Genomic DNA, 23103 nt, shown 5'->3' with positions numbered 1-23103 from the left:
TTAATGAACGTTAATTACAAATTGAAGTTATGGATGCAGTCAGTGGAATGGTGCCTTTTCTCTTTGGCCTGTGAGTTGAGAGAAACATTGACATGTTTCCCTGTAACCCCCTGTGGGATAAGGTTGGATAAACCAGCACTACCCTCAGTCTGTTACCATAGCGACAGGCTGCTTCATTGCTGAAACATTGAACTGAAATGAGAAAATCCTGGATGGATTGATTAATGAGTGAATTTGATTGATTGATGAATTTGGGTAAAGGGATATTTCAGCACATTCTTCAGCTGCTGCCTGAACTGAGTCTGGGTCACGGCATAAATCGCGGTGTTTGTGCAGCAACTGAGGAGCTGCAGCATGAAGCCCAGTTCCTGCACAAAGCGACCTAGATACACAGAGTCATACCCAATAAACCACATCCGGGCAAACATAGAATACACCATTAACGTTGACCATAACAGAATGAAATTGGCTGAGATCACAAAGAGTAAAATGATGGATTTTTTTCGATTTCTCATTTCTGTGTCACACTGACCGTCCTCATTGGTGTGAACCCGGAGTCTCCTGCGGGCTCTGCTGGTCACTAAAATGTGTCTGACGGTGAAAACATTGAGCAGCAGAATCAGGAGAAATGGGAGAGTCGGGGTTAGAATGTGGTGGAGGAACTCGATTGTGACCCAGACACGAGATAAAGCAGCATTGACTGTTAGTGCACAAAACCAGGGGGAATTGCCCTTCCAATAGTGAGCTGTGAGTATAAAATACCAGAAAATGTTCTTTAAACAGCTCAGCACAGTCACTGTTCCCAGAACCACAGCCGTCGTTTTCTCACTGCAATATTTACTTTTCAGCTTCTGGCAACAAATGGCCACAAATCGATCAAAGGTGAAAGTGACGGTGAACCAGACAGAACAGTCAGTGGCTGCATAAAGCAGGACGGCGTGGATATTACACACGCGGATGGACCGCAGGAAATAAAACTGTTCCCCATAAACAATGGGAATGTGTCTCAATATCAGGTCGAGGATAATGACCAGTAGATCGGCCACTGCCATGGCCCCCAGGTAACGTCTGACACATGGAGACAATCCACAATCTTTAGAAAGCAGGACGTAGATCGTCACGACATTAACTGTGAGGAAGGAAAACAAATAAAATATGCATCAGTCTGGAAGCAAAGGTACCAGTTTGATTGAGGACCCAGTGACATTTTCAACTGAATTACTGATTTATTGAAAAAAAAAGCTGAAATAAAAGAATAGTAATTTCTCAATTTTTTTGCAAAGAATATAACGTAAAACACAAGAAGCACTCCGATGCCAAACGCATAGACACACATTCATGAGAACTGACAGCTTCTAGAACATTCCCACAGACTCAAGTGCTCGAGAGCAGGCACAGGTAACTTCTTTACAGTTCATAATACACAGGGTGAAGGTATTGTCTTCCCGAAGGATTCTCTTCCAGTTCCCTGAAGACAAACGGAGTTTGGAAATTTCTGTCTTTTTCTCTGAATGCTCGTCAATTTTCGGTTGTGAAGAAACATGAACACAGGGGAAATGTATTCACCCCTTTACCTGCCTGAGGGGATTGAGAAACAGTGTCTCCTTCTCCCTGGAATGGTATATTTTCCCTCGGGAACTAATCTTTTGTTCAATTAACTGACTTCCAACTGTTCACAAATAATGTCGGTGCAGAATGTGATGGAGTCACAAAGACCCACATCACAAAGGCCCTTCTGTCCATCAGTTTTGGTGAGACCCACTCAGCCTCGCGGTGGAAATCTCTCCCCAAACTCGACACAACTGGCAAACACAAATTAAAGGCATTGCCAGATCAGCTGAAGTGGTCAGTTATCTCACATTCTCAATCCACCTCACAGAACCAGCCCAGACACCACATACTCAGATGGAATATCTGTTCAGCATGGAGCACTGTGCAGACCAGGCTAGTGTCCTGCTCAATACAACCCGGCAATCAGTCCAGAGTGGGACACTGTGCAGGCCTCACCAGTCAAATAGATATCACTCCAGCATGGGGAGCTTTGCAGACCACACCAGTGTATTGTTCTATAAACCTGGACCAGGTATCTCTCCAGCACGGGGGGCTGTGAAGTGAACACCACTGAACTGACCTGTAAACCCAGAGCAGTTACCCTCCCAGCGTGTAGATCTGTACAGACCACCCCAGTGCAGTGCTCGGTAACGCTGTGTTAAATCACCTCCCAGACTGGGGAAGCTTGCCACGGAGCATGGCCTGAGCTCAGCACCCAGCTCAGTGCAGTATCTGCAGTCTGAAGAAATGTCCAGCAACACAGGACAAGCAACAATCACCTTTCCCGCTCTGTCAGGATAAGTATCACCGTGTTCTCTCTGCTCCACCTCTCTCTCTCTCTCTCTCTCTCTCTCTCTCTCTCTCTCTCTCTCTCTCTCTCACTCTCTTTCTCCCCCCCCGCCCCACTCTCTCTCTCTCACCTCCACTACTCCCCTACACTGAAAACACTGCATGGATCCAACACTGTCAACGGGCTCCTTGCAGCTACCTCACCAATTCTCCCTCACCAACATCAGAACTAACAGCAGAGTCAACCAATTTCACCCTCCCTCAATCTCGTTCTGGGAGAAACAGACTGGAATCGGAACAAAAGAGCTAAGCCGGGTGGTGGTGAGCCTGACACCAGGGTCCTTACACCCCTCCCCTTGCCGTGCGGAGCGAATCCTGTTATAACCCAGAGAGAACCGGGACAACCCGTGTGGAACCAGCCACATCCCACCTGCCGAGTAAGGAGCAATGTTCAGTGAAGGGTAATTCTCACTTTAAACCCACTGTCAGTTCCATTTCCACCTGGCACAGCTTAGAAACCGTGCCCCTGATGCCATCTCCCTTTTATATCGAGCCGGTACAAATGGAATCCCCACGGTTTCGGTGGGCAGGAGGGTGGGGTTACAGCTCATCGTCTCCACCAACTCCCAGGAAGGGAGCACGGAGTCTCCCTCCTGCACCTCCTCCTTCAGACAGCTCAGATACTGAAACTAACCTGTAATATTTACTAGTCTCCCAACTTGTCCTTACATCTTCAATAATCAAGCATTGAAAATCTCATAGAGTCACAGTCCCCAAGGAACAACTGAAATAATGTCACACTCACTGGAGTGAGCAAATACTGATGCACTCTCATGGATTGACTCAAATAACTGGCGCATAACAGAAATCCAGACACACACCAGATGGAATGAATGAAATGTTGACAAACCACAGAGCCAGAGAAATTCTGATAGGCTCCCCTTATTTGTGTAAATATCAGTGTACTTGTGTGTGTATCTGTGTGGCTCTGTGTGGGCCAGGTTTGGCAGTCTCTGTGCTGTTGATGTGTTGCCAGGCTACTCTCTGCTGGTCTCCACATGCCACTGCACAGGCAGCGGCAGAGAATGAGAACCATCAGGGATTTATTCAGAGATAATGGAAACTGCAGATGCTGAAGAATCCAATATAACAAAGTGTGGAGCTCGATGAAGACAGCAGGCCAAGCAGCATCTCAAGAGCACAAAAGCTGACTTTTCAGGCCGAGACTGATGAAGGGTCTAGGCCCGAAACGTCAACTTTTGTGCTCCTGAGATGCTGCTTGGTCTGCTGTGTTCATCCAGGCTCACACTTTGTTATCAGGGATATATTCAGAGAGGGCCTGGGGGGCCAGCAGCTCACAACACCATCCAAAGTGATTTCTCCTTCATGTACTTATCTAAATGTCTTTAAAACGTTGTAATTGTACCCACTTCCATCATTTTGTCTGGAAGTTTATTCCATACACTAACAACTCTCTGTAAAATAATTGCCTCTCATGTCTTTTTTTCAAATAAAGGATTGCTCCGCAAAATTTAAAATATCCCCACCGTCTTCAAATCCTCCACCCTCGTAAAAAGGTACTAACATTCAACTTATCTGTACCCCTCATGATTTAAAAACCTCAATCAGGTCACCCCTCAACCTCCTACTCACAACTGAGATAAGTCCCAGCCTCCCAAATATCTCAAACCATCCATTCCCATCGACATACGTGTAAATCTCTGCTGATTCCTCTCCAGATTATTCTCCTTCCTATAACAGTGCAACCAGAACTGGACACAATGCCCCAGAAGATGCCTCACCTACATCTTGTACAATCTGAAAATGACATACCAACTCCTCAACTCAAAGGCCTGAGCGATGAAGGCAGTGAGCTAAACACCTTCTTAGCCATCCTGTCTATATGTGACACAGACTTCGCAGAGCTGTACCTGACAGTCTAGCTTTTGTTCTGCAACACTACCAAAGGCAACAATTTAAATTGTATACGTCCTGCCTTGTTTGTTTTACCAAAAGCAATATCTTGCATTTATGCAAATTAAACACAATCTGCAACACCACAGCCCAGAGAGTGATATTACCACACCACACCCCCAAACCACGCAACCCTGACATGTTTTGAAAGACCCTTCCATATCCAGGATACTCCAGTCTTTATTTTCCCAAAGACTCTGCTCTTGGTTTGCCTTGTACAGGCAGGAGGAGGAGTTGAGAGTAGATTGCAGACTAGCAAGTAGTGAGGAGATATAATTTGTTGGAATATAATGTGTTGCTTTGTAACATTTAGTGGATTTAAGAGGAGGGCAGTCTCATGTTCGAAGCGGGAAATAGGGATCTGCAATACAGTCTTTTGGGGACGGAGCTAATGCTCTTTTGTCGACTTTGATGTTCAGTCCTAATATCTTTTTGAGAATCTTCATAGTGCAGAGTATGTCTGCAGGATTTCTTTCCCTAACGCTGCAGTCTACAGATCATAGCCATTTAAGCTGGAAATCATGGCCAAGCAATTAAAGATATTAATAGTTTATCTCAATGGCACAGCACATGCCCCCAACATCCTGTAGTTGTGGCAAGCACCTTGCATTTGTTCAGCACTGAAAAATCTTCCCTGTGTAATTCAGTAAAGTTAACCAGAATTTGATAAATCCAAACTCAGTTGATAGCTGGAGCACAAAATGTGACCCACAATCTGGACATGGCTTAGGTTTTGTGTAATGGGTAGCACTAATAACCCTGTGACAGAGCTCTGGAATCAATTCCCATCCCTGAACCTGTGCTAATGTCACTAGCTCCGGACCAAACGTTCTGGATTCAAATCCTGCCAGTCGCAGAGGTGTGACACAGCCTGTCAGAACAGGTTGATGAGCAAATTTACAGAAGAATAATGTTGCAGATTCAGGGACTACTGCAGTGCAGTGGTAATATCCCTACCTCTGGGCAGAAAGGTCTAGATTCAAATCCCACAGAGCTAATTCATAATATGTTTGAACAAATTAGTTGAATTTTTTTTCTAGAATTGTGACTTGATCGAGAAGGAAGCAGTGTCAGTGTTGAATTTCAGAATTCAGGCCCGGGATAACAGAAAGCATAGCCATTCGTGGTGACTGGAGTAAAATGTGCACCTTATATATATTTATAAAAGCATGAAGGGCATGGATAGGGTGAAGAGTCGGGGTCTTTTTCCCAAAGTATGCGGAGTCAAAAGTTAGAAGGCACAGGTTTAGTGTGTGAGGGGAAGGATAAAAAAAAATATGGATTGAACTGCCAGACGGAGTGAAAACACAACTTTAAAGGTATCTGGATGGGTATATGAATTGGAAGGGACCAGACGAATACAGGCCAAATGCTGGCAAGTGGAAGTAGATTAATTTCGGATACCTAGTCAGCATGGACATGTTGGACCAAAAGATTTGTTACATCTTTATGATTCATTCATCCAATTATTCAAGATGTCTTTGTAATCTAAGAGACGCTTTCCTGTATATGCTCAAATCATCTCAGTGTCCTCTGTAAACTTGCTAATCATTGCCTTCTATAATTTTCATGTAAATCATTTATTTAAATGACAAACAAAAGTAAATCCAGCATGGATCCCTGTGGATCACCACTGGCCACAGGCTTCCAGTCTGAAGAACAATCCTCCGTGACCACCCTGTCACCTGAGTCCTGAGTAGAAACACACACACACACACACACACACACACACACACACACACACACACACACACACACACACACACACACACACACACACACACACACACACACACACACACACACACACACACACACACACACACCCAGAACTTTAAGACAGAGATAGATAGTTTTTGATCAATAAGCAGATCGAGAGTTACAGTAAGAAGGCAAGAGAATGGTTTTGAGAAAAATGTCAAGCATAATCGAACAGCAGAGCAGACTCGACGGGCCAAATGGATAATTCTGTTCCAACTTCTCATGCTGTCTGGTCTGAAGGTATCGGGAATATTTTCCCAAGGGAGCAATGACGGCTGAGATTGATAAATACTTTACTGAACAGAGTCAGTCAGAATATGGAATAGGTTTGAGGGGATGAATGGCCTACATCTGCTCCTATTTGTTGTGCTCTTTAAAGAGGAGGTAACTTGCTGTGAGGTTAACACACTTTAAGGAGTCTCTCAATTAAGATTGAGATAAGAATATATCTTTCCCTTCAATATGGTGCTGTCTGTGGTGTTCTCATCCCCAGTGAACAGTGAAGACTGGGTTAGTGAAGATATTCAAAAATGAACTCAACTGACCTTTGATGAACAGCAGAGTCAATATTTATTGGGAATAAACAGGAAAGGGGTGTTCAGCCACAAAGAGATCAGCCATGATCTTTCTAAATTGAGCAGCAGGCTCGAGGATCTGAATGACCAACTGCAGTTCCTATCCTGTGTGTTGTTATCTCACTCCACCCCTCGAGGCTGTTACAGAGGAAAACGAAATCCGCATTCAAACAGTCATGGTTGTTACAATGAGATAGGAGATCATTCTTCCTCCTGCCAGAGATACACAGGATGAAAATAAAATATTCAGACATAGAGCCATAGAGGCATACAGCATGCAAACAGACCCTTCTGCCCAATTCGTCCATGCCTCACAGATATCCTAAATAAGTCGAGGCCCATTTGCCAGCATTTGGTCAATAACTCCCCGAACCCTTCCAAAAATATACCTATCCTGATGCCTTTTAAATGTTGTAATTGTCCCAGCCTCCACAACTTCCTCTGGCAGCTCATTCCATAAACACAACGCCCGCTGCATGAAAATCTTGCCCCATAAGTCCCTTTTAAATTTTTCCACTATCTCCTTAAAGCTATGCCCTCTCGTTTTGGACTCCCTCAGCCCGGGGAAAGACCTTGGCTGTCTACACTTCTGTGCCCCTTATGACTATGCAAACGCCTGTAAGGCCACTCATCAAAGACATTTTATTTTATTTTATTGTGTACCAATTGTGAAAATGTTTCCACACAACACCCACTGCTAAAAATGAAATTCATCATTAAGATTATCTGTACTCATAGTGTTGTTAAAGGGGCAAATGTTAACCAAACTGATAGGAAATATTTGGTCCTCCTCAATACATTTCCGGGCAAAATTGAGCACCTGATTGAGAGGTCCGACTAGATTTATTGCTCCTTCCGAAAGACGGCATTTTTGACCGTGCAATGTTCTACTCAAATGTCAATCTATATTCTGCGAGAACAAAGTGTAGAGCTTATTATGATTTTATTTATGCACTTGAATCATCTTGCAATGAAGGACAACATACCATTTACTTCTCTGATTAATGATACTCCTGTTTGTACTATTTTGGCGACGAATGATCAAGGACATGCAGGTCCTTTTGGACAACAACACTTCCCAACCTTGCACCAATTAACCGTTACAAAATGAGATTAACGCTATTGCTGGCCACATCCAAATTGTTTATTTGCCTTTCAAATTACTGCGGTCCAAACACTGATATATGTGATACCCCATAAGTAACAGCATTTAGTCTGGAAAAGGGCTCAACTTTCTGTATTGTCTCAAATAAACAATTCACGATCCAAGTAGTATATTTCCCCTTTCCTCTGGACTCCAGCTTTACTCACTCATTTGTGTGCAACCATGTCAAAAATATGTATTCTGTAAATTCAAGTACACCGCTCCCACTGTTTCTCATGTGTGGATGCTTCAACTATTATTTACATATTACTCAGTTGTACATCCATGGGTAAAAGACCACACACACAGGAATTGCCAAAACAAATAGGAAAGTACATCCACTTCTGTTGATAACCTACTTTTCTCTATTTTTACATCTCATCATCCATATTCTCCCTCTTTCTCTCTTTCATACGTACATGACATAAATCAAGTTAATGAATACTCCAATCTTTCTCCATGTTTTATCTCTCAAAGCTCCCTCTTTCAGTTTAAATGTATTGTTTGCATTTGGATGTGACATGATGACAATTGAGTCATGAAACTGAAAAAAAAATCATGAGGGAGGAACTGGCCAAAGTTAATAGGAATAGAATCTTAGCAGGGAACATGGTGAAGCAGCAATGGAAGACATTTCTGGGGATAATTTGGACACACATCTGAAATTTACAGACATTTTAATGAACACAAACTCCACAGGATTGCCAAAGATGACTTCCCTTTCCTGAACCGAAGTTGAATCTGCCAAGTCACGTCATCATTCCACAAGCGTTTAGTTTTCACTGTCCTCATAAAAGATTCCAGTATTTTGCTCACAACAGACATCAAGTTGTCCAAATTTAATTCTAGTTAACAAAGTGTGGAGCTGGATGAACTCAGCAGGACAAGCAGCATCTTCGGAGCAGGAAAGCTGACGTTTCGGGCCTAGACCCTTCATCAGAAATGGGGGAGGGGGAGAGGGTTCGGAAATAAATTGGGAGAGAGGGAGAGGTGGATCAAAGATGGATAGGGGAGAAGATAGGTGGAGAGGAGACAGACAAGAGAAAGAGACAGGGATGAAGCCAGTAAAGTTGAGTGTAGGTGGGGATGTAGGGAGGAGATGTCAGTCCAGGGAGGATGGACAGGTCAAGGGGTCGGGATGAGGTTTGTAGGTATGAGATGGGGGTGCGGCTTGAGGTGGGAGGAGGGGATAGGTGAGAGGAAGAACAGGTTAGGGAGGCAGGGACAAGCAGGGCTGGTTTTGGGATGCGGGAGGGTGAAGGGAGATTTTGAAACTGGTGAAGTCCACATTGATACCATTGGGCTGCAGGGTTCCCAAGCGGAATATGAGTTGCTGTTCCTGCAACCTTCGGGTGGCATCATTGTGGCACTGCAGGAGGCCCAGGATGGACACGTCGTCTGAGGAATGGGAGGGGGAGTTGAATTGGTTCGCAGCTGGGAGGTGCAGTTGTTTATTGTGAACCGACCGTAGGTGCTCTGCAAAGCGGTCCCCAAGCCTCCGCTTGGTTTTCCCAATGTAGAGGAAGCCACACCGGGTACAATGGACACAGTATACCACATTGGCAGATGTGCAGGTGAACCTCTGCTTAATGTGGAATGTCATCCTGGGGCCTGGGATAGGGGTGAGGGAGGTGGTGTGGGGGCAAGTGTAGCATTTCCTGCGGTTGCAGGGGAAGGTGCTGGGTGTGGTGGGGTTGGAGGGCAGTGTGGAGCGAACAAGGGAGTCACGGAGAGAGTGGTCTCTCCAGAAAGCAGACAGGGGTGGGGATGGAAAAATGTCTTTGGTGGTGGGGTCGGATTGCAGACGGCGTAAGTGTCGGAGGATGATGCGTTGGATCCGGAGGTTGGTGGGGTGGTATGTGAGAACGAGGGGGAGTCTCTTTTGGTTGTTATTGTGGGGACGGTGTGTGAGGGATGAGTTGTGGGAAATGAGGGAAACAGGGTACAAGACGATCTCGACCAATGTTGGCGGGGTCTGGGGGGAGGCGGGAGGGAGGAGCGGGGATGTTGTGGCCCTTGAAAAACAAGGACATCTGAGATGTCCTGCAGTGGAATGCCTCATTCTGGGAGCAGATGCGGCAGAGGTGAAAGAATTGGAAATAGAGGATGGCATTTTTGCAAGTAGGTGGGTGGGAGGAGGTGTATTCCAGGTAACTGTGGGAGTCGGTGAGCTTGAAATGGATATCGGTTTCTAGGCGGTTTCCCGTGACGGAGGAAGACAGGTCCAGGAAGGTGAGGGGGGTGTTATAGAGAGTCCAGGTGAACTAAAGGTTGGGGTGGAAGGTGTTGGTGAAGTGTATGAGCTGTTCAAGCTCCTCATGGGAGCACAAGGCAGCGCCGATACAGTCATCCATGTAACGGAGGAAGAGCTGGGCTTTAGGGCCAAGGTAGGTACGGAACAGGGATTGTTCCACGTCACCTACAAGGAGGCAGGCAAAGTTTGGGCCCATGCAGGTGCCCATGGCAACCCCGTTAGTCTGCCAAAAGTGGGAGGAATTGAAGGAGAATTTGTTGAGGATGAGGACGAGTTTGGCGAAGTGGATGAGGGTGTCGGGGGAGGGGTTCTGGTCGGGTCTAGGGGACAGGAAGAAGCGGAGGGCTTTTAGGCCATCTGCATGGGGAATGCAGGTGTATGGGGACTGGACGTCCATGGTGATGATGAGGTGTTGGAGACCAGGACGTTGGATGTTTTGGTGGCTGTGAAGGGCCTGGGTGCTGCCTTGGATGTAGGTAGGGAGTTCCTGGATAAAGTGGGAGAAAATGGAGTCCAGATAGGTGGAGATGAGTTCTGTGGGGCAGTAGCAGGTGGTGACAATAGGTCGACCAGTGCAGGCGGGTTTGTGGATTTTGGGAAGGAGATAGAATCGGGCGATGCGGGGTTGAGGAACAATGAGGTTGGAGGTTGAGGGTGTTTTGCATCCCACTCCAGCTTTTATTTAGGTCATAACAGCGACTTTCCATTGTGTCAGAACGAGAAATTCAAGAATCGAAAGAATTTTGAATGGTAATCAATAATTCTTTCTTGTACTTACAAGTTTTAAATGACATTTGGATAAGTACATAAAAAGGAAACAGTTGGAGAGATGTGGGCCAAGCCCAGGCAGGTGGGACTAGGACAGTTTGGGATTATGTTTGGCATGGACTGGTTGGACTGAAGAGCTCTGGGAGGTACAAGAGCAACATATCAAACTTCAGTTCACTTAGTTTTGGGTAATTCCTCTTTATTAATTCTCATCTCCCACAGTTTCTCATTTTCACAGTCACTTTGTCCTTTAGAATTTCTAGAAGATTTTCAATATCTTCTTCTGTGGAGACAGAGTAATGTGTTCCACTTATCCCCAGGTCAGTGGGAGGAGGTGAAGAGCGATGGCCTCTGTCACCCAGTGAATATATTGGAGCACTGCACTTAGGAGATGATGGACATGGCACCCACTCCTGCTCGGAGAGTTCTAGAATCTAAACAGTTCAATGAAATTGTCCTTTGATGGCCATCGATGTGTTATACAAAGAACAAAGAAAATTACAGCACAGGAACAGGCCCATCAGCCCTCCAAGACTGCGCCGATCAAGATCCTTTGTCTAACCTGTCATCTATTTTCTAAGGGTCTGTGTCCCCGCCCATCCATGTACCTGTCCAAATATATCTGAAAAGAAGCTAACTTGTCTGTGTCTACCACCTCCGCTGGCAACGCGTTCCAGGCACCTACCACCCTCTGTGTAAATAACTTTCCACGCATATCTCCCTTAAACTTTCCTCCTCTCACTTTGAAATCATGACCCCTAGTAATTGAGTCCCCCACTCTGGGAAAAAGCTTTTTGCTATTCACCCTGTCTATACGCCTCATGATTTTGTAGACCACAATCAGGTCCCCCCTCAATCTCTGTCTTTCAAATGAAAATAATCCTAGTCTATTCAACCTCTCTTCGTAGCAAGCACCCTCCATACCAGGCAACATCCTGGTGAACCTCCTCTGCACCCTCTCCAAAGCATTCTCATCCTTTTGGTGATGTGGCGACCAGAATTGTACACAGTGCTCCAAATGTGGTCGAACCAAAGTCCTATGCAGCTGCATCATGACCTGACAACTCTTATACTCAATGCCCCATCCAATGAAGGAAAGCATGCCATATGCCTTTTTAACCACCCTATTGACCTGTGTTGTCACCTTCAGGGAACTATTGACTGAAACACCCAGATCTCTCTGTTCATCAATTTTCCCTCGGACTTTTACATTTACTGTATAGTTCGCCCTTGAATTTGATCTTCCAAAATGCATCACCTCGCATTTGCTTGGATTGAACTCCATCTGCCATTTATCTGCCCAACTCTCCAGTCTATCTATATTCTGCTGTAATCTCTGACAGTCCCCTTCACTATCTGCTACTCCACCAATCTTAGTGTCATCTGAAAAGTTGCTGATCAGACCACCTACACCTTCCTCCAGATCATTTACATATATCACAAACAACAGTGGTCCCAGCACAGATCCCTGCGGAACACTACTGGTCACAGGTCTCCAATTTGAGAAACTCCCTTCGACTACTACCCTTTGTGTTCTGTTGCCTAGCCAGTTTTTCATCCATCTAGCTAGCACACCCTGGACCCCATGTGACTTCACTTTTTCCATCAGCTTGCCATGGGGAACCTTATCAAACGCCTTGCTGAAGTCCATGTATATGACATCCACAGCCTTTCCCTCATCAATCAACTTTGTCACATCCTCAAAGAATTCTATTAAGTTGGTAAGACATGACCTTCCCTGCACAAAACCATGTTGCCTATCACTTATCAGTGACACAAAATTGTGACCACCTCATTTTAGAATCAAACTGGCTGCACACTTTACAACTGGCACAGGTCCAGGTAGAGACAAGAATAAGTACACAATCAAAATATTAGTAACTGCAAGTGTGGCTAGAAGAGAAATGCAACTGGAAAGATGTGGATGATGGTTTATTCAGAAACAGCACTGAGGCAGAAGTGAAAACTGGGAATATTATTGGTGATAAAGGGAATATTTGTGATATAAATCAGCTCAGGACAAAATGAGCCAATGCTGGTTATGAACACTTTTATTCCTCCTTGGGTGTTTGTCAGCAAAGGCGAAAAAGCCATGGAATAAGAATTGAGTTTGTAATTGAACGTGAATACAATTGTTTCCATCTTTACCAAATATAGATCATAGAAATTGAGATGTCGTTCACAAAACTTTACAGAATCAATAAATGGACAGAGATAGAGAGACTTACCAGGAACACCAACAATAGCGAGGATGGGATAGTAACCCGCTTGAATAATCATCAGTACAGATTCTATCCGCAATGTTAACGGTAGCTGATCGATAGAAAGCAAGGTAAGGCCCAAGGATAAACTCCTGTCCATTGTCGGAACATTCCAATCTATTCCTCTCAGATTCTGGTACATTGTTGTAACATTCCCGTCTAAGATTCTGAGATTCTGATCCATAATTGGAACATCCCAATCTTCTCTTTACAGATTCTGATCTCTCCCTTCCTCTGGAGCTGGTGATCCCAATCGTGCTGAGGATGACACAGCCACGGATACTATGGGATAACGCTTTGGGAGAAACCCCTTATTAACAGAAGAGGCAAACCCTCGAGTGACACAGTTAGTATCCATGGAGACTGACATTAATTCGAGTCACAGAACAAACAGTTCCAGTTAACCCCTTTCACTCTTACACTTGTAATGTAACAACAATACCTGGTCTGGGTGGGATGCTGACATCACTTGCTATTGGTCTTAGTGCCCATCTCCAATTACTCTATCAATGATAGAGATAGAGGAGAAAGGTGATGCTTTCTCTGCACAGGCTCGGTGATTCTGTTGTGTTATCCTCTTGAAATGTCATATGAAACCATTTTGCGAAGAGCCAATCGAGAGTTTGTTACTGCACTGGGGTCTCCTCCACCACAACAACTGCCAAACTAACAACTGTCTCTGGACACAACAACCTGGAGAAAGACAGGAAATGTGAATTTTGCTGAACTTTTGTCTCACTGCTCCAATAAGGCAACATTTTATCTTTAACACCATACTTCCAATAATTTGCTTCCAATGTTGCAAACATTTTTTTGCAGTTTATACAGCTTTTCTTTACTAATTGTTTTGCCTTAGCCCAAAAGTAAACATTACATATCCAATTGCTTTGCTTATTGGGAGTAAAGGGTCAGAGAGATAATCTATGTGATTGAATAAGAAACAGTAAGGGGAAGGAGACAGTGTCTGTGCAGACTGTGCAGGACTGACATGATATCGCCCAGTAGCCAATTTCTTCTTCATAGACAGAATAAAATAAAACACAGAGAAAGAAACAAAATAAATTTGGCTGAAGGAATGGGTAGTGACAATGTAAACAAAACATAGATAGTTTGAAATGGAAAGGAAGAGAAATGATTTTATATCCACTGTTTAATCTGTGTGTGTGTGTCGAGGTAGATAAGATTGTTCATATATGTGCAAGACATTCAGAGTTATAAATTGAGACATGATGAACACAATATGATGCAGAAGATGTGACTTTGTCTTGTTTGAGTCTTGTTAACATTGCACTCAACAGAGCGAACCCATCTCCCCCATTCACACCTTTATTTACTCCCATTGTACATCTGTTTCTCTTTCACCACAATTAAAAGCCCATTGTATCTTGCACGGCATCCCCACACCCTCTGGTTCCTGTCACCACTCCTCCATCTCTGCCAAGGTATTAAAAAGATCATTTTGCAATCCTTGTGTGTTATAGGGGGATGGGCCTGGATGGGATTCTCCAAGGGACAGTGTGGACTTGTTGGGCCGAAGGGCCTGTTTCCACACTGTAGGGAATCTAATCTAATTCTGGAAAAAAATTCAGTCAACTTGTTCAAAGATACTATGAATCAGCTCTGTGGGATTTGAATCTAGGCCTTTATGCCCACAGGTAGAAATATTACCACTGCACTGCAATCGCCCCTGATACTGCAATATTATTCTTCTGTTACCCTGGGACTAAATTCTGAAATTCAACACTGATACCGCTTCTTTCTTAATCAAGTCACAATTCTAGAAAAAAATTAACCAACTTGTTCAGACGTATTAAGAAACATATCTTGGGAATTTGAATCTAGGCCTTTGGGCCCAAAGGTGGTGACACTACCATCACACTGCAATGGCCCCTGATTCTGAAACATTATTCTCCTGTATATTTGCTCATCAGCCTGTTCTGACAGGCTGAGACACAGCTCTGTGACTGGCAGGACTTGAATCCAGCACTTTTTGATCCAGAGGTAGTGACATTACCACAGGTTTGGGGATGGGAACCAAATCAGAGCACAGGCACAGAGGCATTAGCGCTACCCATTACACAAGACCGAAGTCATGACCAGGTTTTGGGTCACATTTTGCGTGCCAGATTTCAGCTGAGTTTGGATTTATCAAATTCTGGTTGACTTTACAGATTTATGCAGGGAAGATTTTTTTCCGTGTTGAACAAATGCAAGGCAATTGCCTCAACTATGGGGCGTTGGATGCCTTCAAGGCAGAGATCGACAAATTCTTGATCTCACAAGGAATCAAGGGCTACAGGGAGAGTGCAGGGAATTGGAGTTGAAATGCCCATCAGCCACGATTTAAATAGCAGAATGGACTTGATGGGCCGAATGGCCTTACTTCCAGTCCTATGACTTATGGTCTTATGGTCTAACTACAGAATGTTGAGTGCATGTGCTGTGCCATTGAGACAAACTATTAACATCTTTAATTGCTTGGCCATGATTTCCAGCTTAAATGGCTCTTATCTGTAGACTGCAACATGAGGGATAAAAACCCTGCAGACACACTCTGCACTATGTAGATTATTGAATAGATATTATTACTGAGCACCAGAGAAGAGAAAAGAGCATAAGCTCCAGCCCTTGCTGATCCCTCTCCAGATTAATATTATCCTTCCTATAACAGTGCATTCAGAACTGGGCACAATACGACAGAAGATGCCTCACCAACGTGCTGTACAATCTGAAAATGACAGCCCAACTCCTAAACTCAATGATCACTATTTCCCACCTCGAACGCGTGACTGCCCTCCTCCTAAAACTACTAAATGTTACCAAGCAACAAATTATATTCCAGCGTCTCATTACCACTGGCTGGTCTTCAATCTACCCCCACTCCTCCTCCTCCTCGCACAAGGCAAATCAAGCGCGGGGTCTTGGGAAAATAAAGGCCAGAGTTTGTAGGCCTTCTGGGGATGGGATGGTCTTTCAAAACATGTCAGGGTTGTGTGGGGGGTTGGGTAGGAAAATCACTCACTGGGCTGTGGTGGGGCAGATTGTGTTCACATTGCATAAATGCGAGACATTGTTTTTGGAAAAACAAACCAGTCAGGACTTATCCAATTTAAATTAGGGCCTTTGGTAGTGTTGCAGAAACGCATATAGACTGTCAGGTACAGTTCTGTGAAGTCTGTGTCACATATGGACAGGGTGTTTAAAAAGGTGTTTAGTTCGCGGCCTTCATCGCTCGGACCTGTGAGTTCAGGAGTTGGGGTGTCATTTTCAGATTGTACAGGTCGTTTTTGCGGCATCTTCTGAAGTACTGTGTCCAGTTCTGGTCGCAATGTTATCGGAAGGATAATATTAATCTGGAGAGGGATCAGCAGAGATTTCCCGGGATGTTGCTGGGAATGGATGGATCGAGTTATAAGGAGACGCTGGATGGGCTGGGACTTTTCTCACTTGTGCATAGGAGGTTGCGGGATTACCTGATGAAGGCTTATAAATCAAGAGGGATAGAGAGAATTTGAATGTCAGTACCTTTTTCCGAGGGTGGAGGATTTCAAGACGATGGGGATATTTCAAGTTTTGAGGAGCAAGCTTCTTTTAAACAAAAGACATGAGGGGCAATTATTTTACAGAGAATTGATCGTGTATGGAATGAACTTCCGGGCAAAATGGTGGAAGTGGGTACAGTTACAATGTTTAAAAGACATTTAGATAAGTACATGAGGAGGAAATCAGTTTGGATGGTGTTGTGAGCCGCTGCCCTCCCAGGCCCTCTCTGAATAAATCCCTGATGGTTCCCATCCTCTGCTGCTGCCTGTGCAGTGGCGTGTGGAGACCAGCAGAGGGAGGTATTGCATCACATCAAACAGCACAGAGACTGTCAGACCTGTGCCACACAGAGACACACAGAAACACACACAAATACTCCGATACTTACACAAATCAGGGGAGCCTATCAGAATTTCTCTGGCTCTGTGGTTTGTCAATATTTCATTCATTCCATCTGGTGTGTGTCAGGATTCCTGTTATTCCATGGACAGCATTTCATTATTTGAGTCACTCCATGAGAGTACATCAGTATTTGCTCACTCCAGTGAGTGTGACAGTATTTCAGTTGTTCCATGGGGACTGTGACTCTGTGAGATTTTCAATGCTTGATTATTGAAGATGGAAGGACAAGTTGGGAGACTAGTAAATATTACAGGTTAGTTTCAGTATCTGAGCTGTTTGAAGGAGGAGGTGCAGGAGGTAGACTCCGTGCTCCCTTCCTGGGAGCTGGTGGAGACGATGTGTTGTGATCCCACCCTCCTGCCCACCGAGACCATGGGGATTCCATTTGTACCGGCTCGATATAAAAGGGAGATGGCATCAGGGGCACAGTTTCTAAGCTGTGCCAGGTGGAAATGGAACTGACAGTGGGGTTAAAGTGAGAATTACTCTTCACTGAACATTGCTCCTTACTCGGTCGGTGGGATGTGAATATTTTGGAATCTCCACACAGGTCGTCCTGGTTCTCTCCGGCTCATTCGAGGGCCCTCCCCATGCGGCGGGGGAAGGTGGGTGAGGGAACTGATGTGGGGACCACCACCGCCCTGCCTCACCCTTTCTGCCTTATTCCAGCCTGGTTCTCTTGGAATGTGGGAAAGGGAGGGAATGAAGGTGATTGTGAGGTGTCCAGATTGAATCAGTCGACAGTGTTGGATTGATGCAGTGTTTTCAGTGTCGGGGAGAGTGTGTGTGTGTGTGTGTGTGTATGTGTGTGTGTGTGTGTGAGAGAGAGAGAGTGATTGAGCAGAGAGAATACGATGATACTTATCCTGACAGAGCGGGGAAGGTTATTATTGCCTGTTCTGGACATTTCTTCAGACTGCAGATACTGCACTGAGCTGGGTGGTGAGCTCAGATCATGTTCGGTGTGGCTTCCTCTGCTAAAAGAATGCTCCTCCTTTGTACTAGGCCATCCATCAGGACCTCCGTGTCCCTTTCGACAAATCTTGGTGCAATTGCCCCTTATCTGCAAGGCTCGGGGTAAGCCGTACAGGGTGGCTCCCAACTGAGAAAGTTCAAATGTGTGCCCATTGGACTTTTAAAAATGGCACCTGCGCCAGGTGTCATGGGATACGTGAGCCATCCAGGCGATGGGAACGATTACCCGCCTTGATGGTTGGGACAATCAGACTGGCATTGAATAGAAGGAATGGCATGTGCTGGGGTAGCTAGATAATGAGGGGAGTTTGATGAGATAACATCAGAAAACTAGCTCAGCCTCCTGCAGACTATCCCTCTGTCACACTCAATTAAAATGTCACTGAGACAAATTATTCTTAGATTCAGCCCAATGAGCCAAAGACTGTGCTCACCACACTCTCAGTCACAAATGCAGTACAAATGCTCATTCAAAACTCTCCATTATCTGAACTCACAGCAATACCCTCTTCACACATCATTCCTGAAAAACTGACCCTTGTTGCAAGATGCTGTCAAAATGTCTACATGCCAGCATTCTATAACTTGTGAACACATCCTTCCATGGTGCTGTCTCTGAATCTCCCCCTCTCTGTCTATATATCCAACCCCTCCCATTTTTCATATTTAAACTGATTCTCCACCATCTCTCTCCGGCAGTGATTTTCACACCCATGGCACCCCTTGTCAAGGCACATTGGAGATATGGAGCTGTAAATGGATGGGAGCCGCACATCCTGTCACTTCCAGAATGGGCTGCAAGTTTCCCCAGGCTGGGCAGTGATTTAACACAGCGTTACCGAGCACTGCACTGGGGTGGTCTGTACAGATCCACACGCTCGGAGGATAACGGCTCCAGGTTCACAGATCAGTTCAGCGGTGTTCACTTCACAACCCCCCGTGATGGAGAGATACCTGGTTCGGTTTTACAGATCAATGCTCCCCGTGCTGGACTGATATCTATTTGACTGGCGAGGCCTGCACAGTGTCCCACTCTGGACAGATTGCCGGGTTGTATTGAGCAGGACACTAGCCTGGTCTGCACACTGCTCCATGCTGAACAGATATTTCATCTGGGTTTGTGGTGTCTGGGCTGGTTCTGTGAGGTGGATTGAGAATGTGAGATAACTGACCACTTCAGCTGATCTGGCAATGCCTTTAATTTGTGTTTGCCAGTTGTGTTGAGTTTGTGGAGAGATTTCCACCGCGAGGCTGAGTGGGTCTCACCAAAACTGATGGACAGAAGGGCCTTTGTGATGTGGGTCTTTATGACTCCATCACATTCTGTATCCGACATTCCCCAGAACATTCTGTAACCGACATTCCCCGGAACATTCTACAACTGACAATGTTTGTGAACGGTTGGATGCCAGTTAATTGAACAAAAGATAAGATCCCGACGGAAAAGATCTCGTTCCGGAGTGAAGGAGACACTGTTTCAAATTCCCCTCAGGCAGTTAAAGGGGTGAATACATTTTCCCTGCGTTCATGTTTCTTCACAAACAAAAATTGACCACAATTTAGACGAAGAGACACAAATTTCCAAACTGTTTGCCTTCAGAGAACTGGGAGAGAATCCTTCAGGAAGGCAACGTCTTCAACCTTTACATCAGGAACGGTAAAGAAGTAACCTGTGCCTGCTCTCAAGTGATCGAGTCCATGGGAATGTTCTAGAAACCATCTTTTCTTCTGGATGTTTATCTGTGTGTTAGGGGAGATAGTGTTTCTTGTGTTTTACATTACGTTTCTTGTAAAAAAAAGAGGCATTCCTGTTTGTTATTTCAACTTCATCTTTTTCAATAAATCAGTGATACGTTTGAAAATGTCACTGAGTCCGCAAGCAAACTGGTAACTTGTCCTCCAGGCTGATGTATAATTTATTTGTTTCCGTTCCTCACAGTTAACGAAGTGACGATCTAAGTCCTGCTTTATAAAGATTGTGGATTGTCTCCATGTATCAGACGTTACCTGGGGGCCATGGCAGTGATGGATCTACTGGTCATTCTCCTCGACCTGATAATGAGGCACATTCCCGTCATTTATCGGGAACAGTTTTATTTCCTGTTGTCTATCCCCGTGTGTAATATCCACGGCGTCCTGCTTTATGCAGCCACTGACTGTTCTGTCTGGTTCACCATCACTTTCACCTTTGATCGATTTGTGGCCATTTGTTGCCAGAAGCTGAAAAGTAAATATTGCAGTGAGAAAACGGCGGCTGTGGCTCTGGGAACAGTGACTGTGCTGAGCTGTTTAAAGAACATTTTCTGGTATTTTATGCTCACAGCTCGCTATTGGCTGGTGAACACCCCCTGGTTTTGTGATGTAACAGACGATGTTCAATCATCTCGTGCCTGGGTCACAATCGAGTTCCTCCACCACATTCTAACCCCGACTCTCCCATTTCTCCTGATTCTGCTGCTCAATGTTTTCACCGTCAGACACATTTTAGTGACCAGCAGAGCCCGCAGGAGACTCCGGGCTCACACCAATGGGGACGGTCAGTGTGACACAGAAATGAGAAATCGAAAAAAATCCATCATTTTACTGTTTGTGATCTCGGCCAATTTCATCCTGTTATGGTCAATATTGATGGTGTATTCTGTATGGAACCGGATGTATGATTTCGGGTATGGCTCTGTACATCTACATCGCTTTGTGCAGGAACTGGGCTTCATGCTGCAGCTCCTCAGTTGCTGCACAAACACCGCGATTTATGCCGTGACCCAGACTAAGTTCAGGCAGCAGCTGAAGAATGTGCTGAAATATCCCTTTCCCCAAATTCATCGATCAATCAAAGTCACTCATTAATCAATCCATCCAGGATTTTCTCATTTCAGTTCAATGTTTCAGCAATGAAGTAGCCTGTCGCTATGGTAACAGACTGAGGGTATTGCTGGTTTATCCAACCTTATCCCACAGGGGGTTACAGGGAAACATGTCAATGTTTCTCTCAACTCACAGGCCAAAGAGAAAAGGCACCATCCCACTTACTGCATCCATAGCTTCAATATGCAATTAACGTTCATTAAAAAGTGCCAAGCAGCACAGCAAACTATATTGTTGTTTGTCTCTGTGTTGAAGAAGCTCAGCTGGAGAGAGACAGACTCGGCCCCAAGGGAATGGGAGGATTTTGGGACTGAGCTTAGGAGTTGGTTTTAAGTCACTCTGTCCTTGTGTTCACCTCTGGTCTATCTCTGTCTCTTTCTCTCCTGTCACTCCTCGCTCACTCTCTCCCTCTCTGACCCACATTTCTCCATACGCCCCTGCTCCCCATCCCTCTCTCCATTCCCTTCCTTCTCTCTTTCCACCCACCCTCTCCAAACCACTCCCTCCCTCTTTCCTTGAGTCCTGTCTCTCTGTCTCCCTCCTCCTCGAATGTCCACACCCACTTCTCTCATCCTCTGCCTGTGTGAACCCCATCTCCCACTCTGTATTTTTCCCTCTGACCCCACCTCTCCTCATCCCCGATCACACTCTTTCCCTCTCTCCACCCCCATCCCCCTCTGTACCCTTTATCTCTTTCCTCCCCCCTCGCTCTCACCTCTCACTCTGCTTCTGTTCCCATGTCTCTCCCTCTCTATCTCTGACCCACTTGCTCTCTCTCTCAGCCCCCTTTCATTGTCCTCCTCTTTCCCTTCAAGTCCCTCACTCATCTCTGTAACCCCCTGGCTCCCCGCCCTGTATCTGGCTCGCTGGGTCCCGAGACCCTGTACCCTAGCCCGTACCCCTGTTGATCTTTCCCTCCGTCCCTGTCACTCACTCCCTCCCTCCTTGTCGCTCACTCCATCATTCCCTTCCCAATGCTCCTTTCTCGTCCTTTGCTCCAACCCCATCCCTTGCTCCCTCACCATTCCTCACACCCTCACTCCCTCTCCATTGCTCCCTCGTCGTCCCTCAATCCCTCCCTGTCACTAAATCCCACCATGTCCTTCGCTCCATGTCCCTCCCAGTCCAAATCCCTCGCTCCCTCCTGCCTTTCACCATCCCTGTCCCACGCTCTCTCCCAATCCCTTGCTCCCTCCCTGTCCCTCGCTCCCTCCCTCTTTCCCTCACCATCCCTCTCTCCATCACCATCCCTCTGTCCCACCCCACTCTCCTCCCTCACTTCCTCTCTCCCTATCCCTTGTTCCCTCTCTCCCGGTCCCTCCCTCCCTGTCCCTTGCTCTCTTGCTCCCTCGTCGTCTCTCCCTCCCCGTCCCTCACTCCCTCCCTGTCCGATGCTACCTTGCTTCGTCCCCATCCCTGGCTGCCTCGTTCCCTCCCAGTTGCTGACTGTCATTTGTTCCTTTCCTGTCCCCCCGATCTCTTTCCCTCGTTCGCTCCCAGTTCCTCCCTGTCGTTTGTTCCTTTCCTGTCCCCCTAATCTCTTTCCCTCGTTTGCTCCCAGTTCTTCCCTGTCATTTGTTCATTTCCTGTCCCCCCGATCTCTTTCCCTTGTTCGTTCCCAGCTCTTCCCTGTCATTTGTTCCTTTCCTGTCCCCCCCATCTCTTTCCCTCATTCCCTCCGAGTTCCTCCCTGTCATTTGCTCCTTTACTGTCCCCCCCCATCTCTTTCACTCGCTCCCTCCCTATCCCTCGCTCCCTCCCTGTCCCTCACTCCCTCCCAGTTACACCCTGTCCCTGTCCCTTGCTCCCTCCCTGTTTCACTCTGTCCTGACCCTCGCTCCCTCCCTGTGCCACCCTGTCTGTGCCCCTTGCTCCCTCCCTGTTCCACCCTGTCCTGACCCTCACTCGCTTCATGTGCCACCCTGTCCCTGTCCCTTGTTCCCTCCCTGTGCCACCCTGTCCCTGTCACTTGCTCCCTCCCTGTTCCACCCTGTCCTGAACCTCGCTCCCTCCCTGTGCCACCCTGTCCCTTGCTCCCTCCCTGTGCCACCCTGTCCTGTCCCTCGCTCCCCCCCGTGCCACCCTGTCCCTGTCCCTGTCCCTCGCTCCCTCCCTGGACCACCCTGTCCCTGTGCTTTGCTTTCTCCCTGTTGCTCGCTCCCTCTCTGTCCATTCAACGTTGTCTACCTTCCTGTACCTCACTCTCTCCCTGAATCTTCCTGTTTGCCTCCTTGTCACTCA

This window comes from Stegostoma tigrinum, unplaced genomic scaffold, assembly GCF_030684315.1.
Source record: "Stegostoma tigrinum isolate sSteTig4 unplaced genomic scaffold, sSteTig4.hap1 scaffold_50, whole genome shotgun sequence".
Classification (NCBI taxonomy): Eukaryota; Metazoa; Chordata; class Chondrichthyes; order Orectolobiformes; family Stegostomatidae; genus Stegostoma; species Stegostoma tigrinum.
This window is presented reverse-complemented; position numbering follows the sequence as displayed.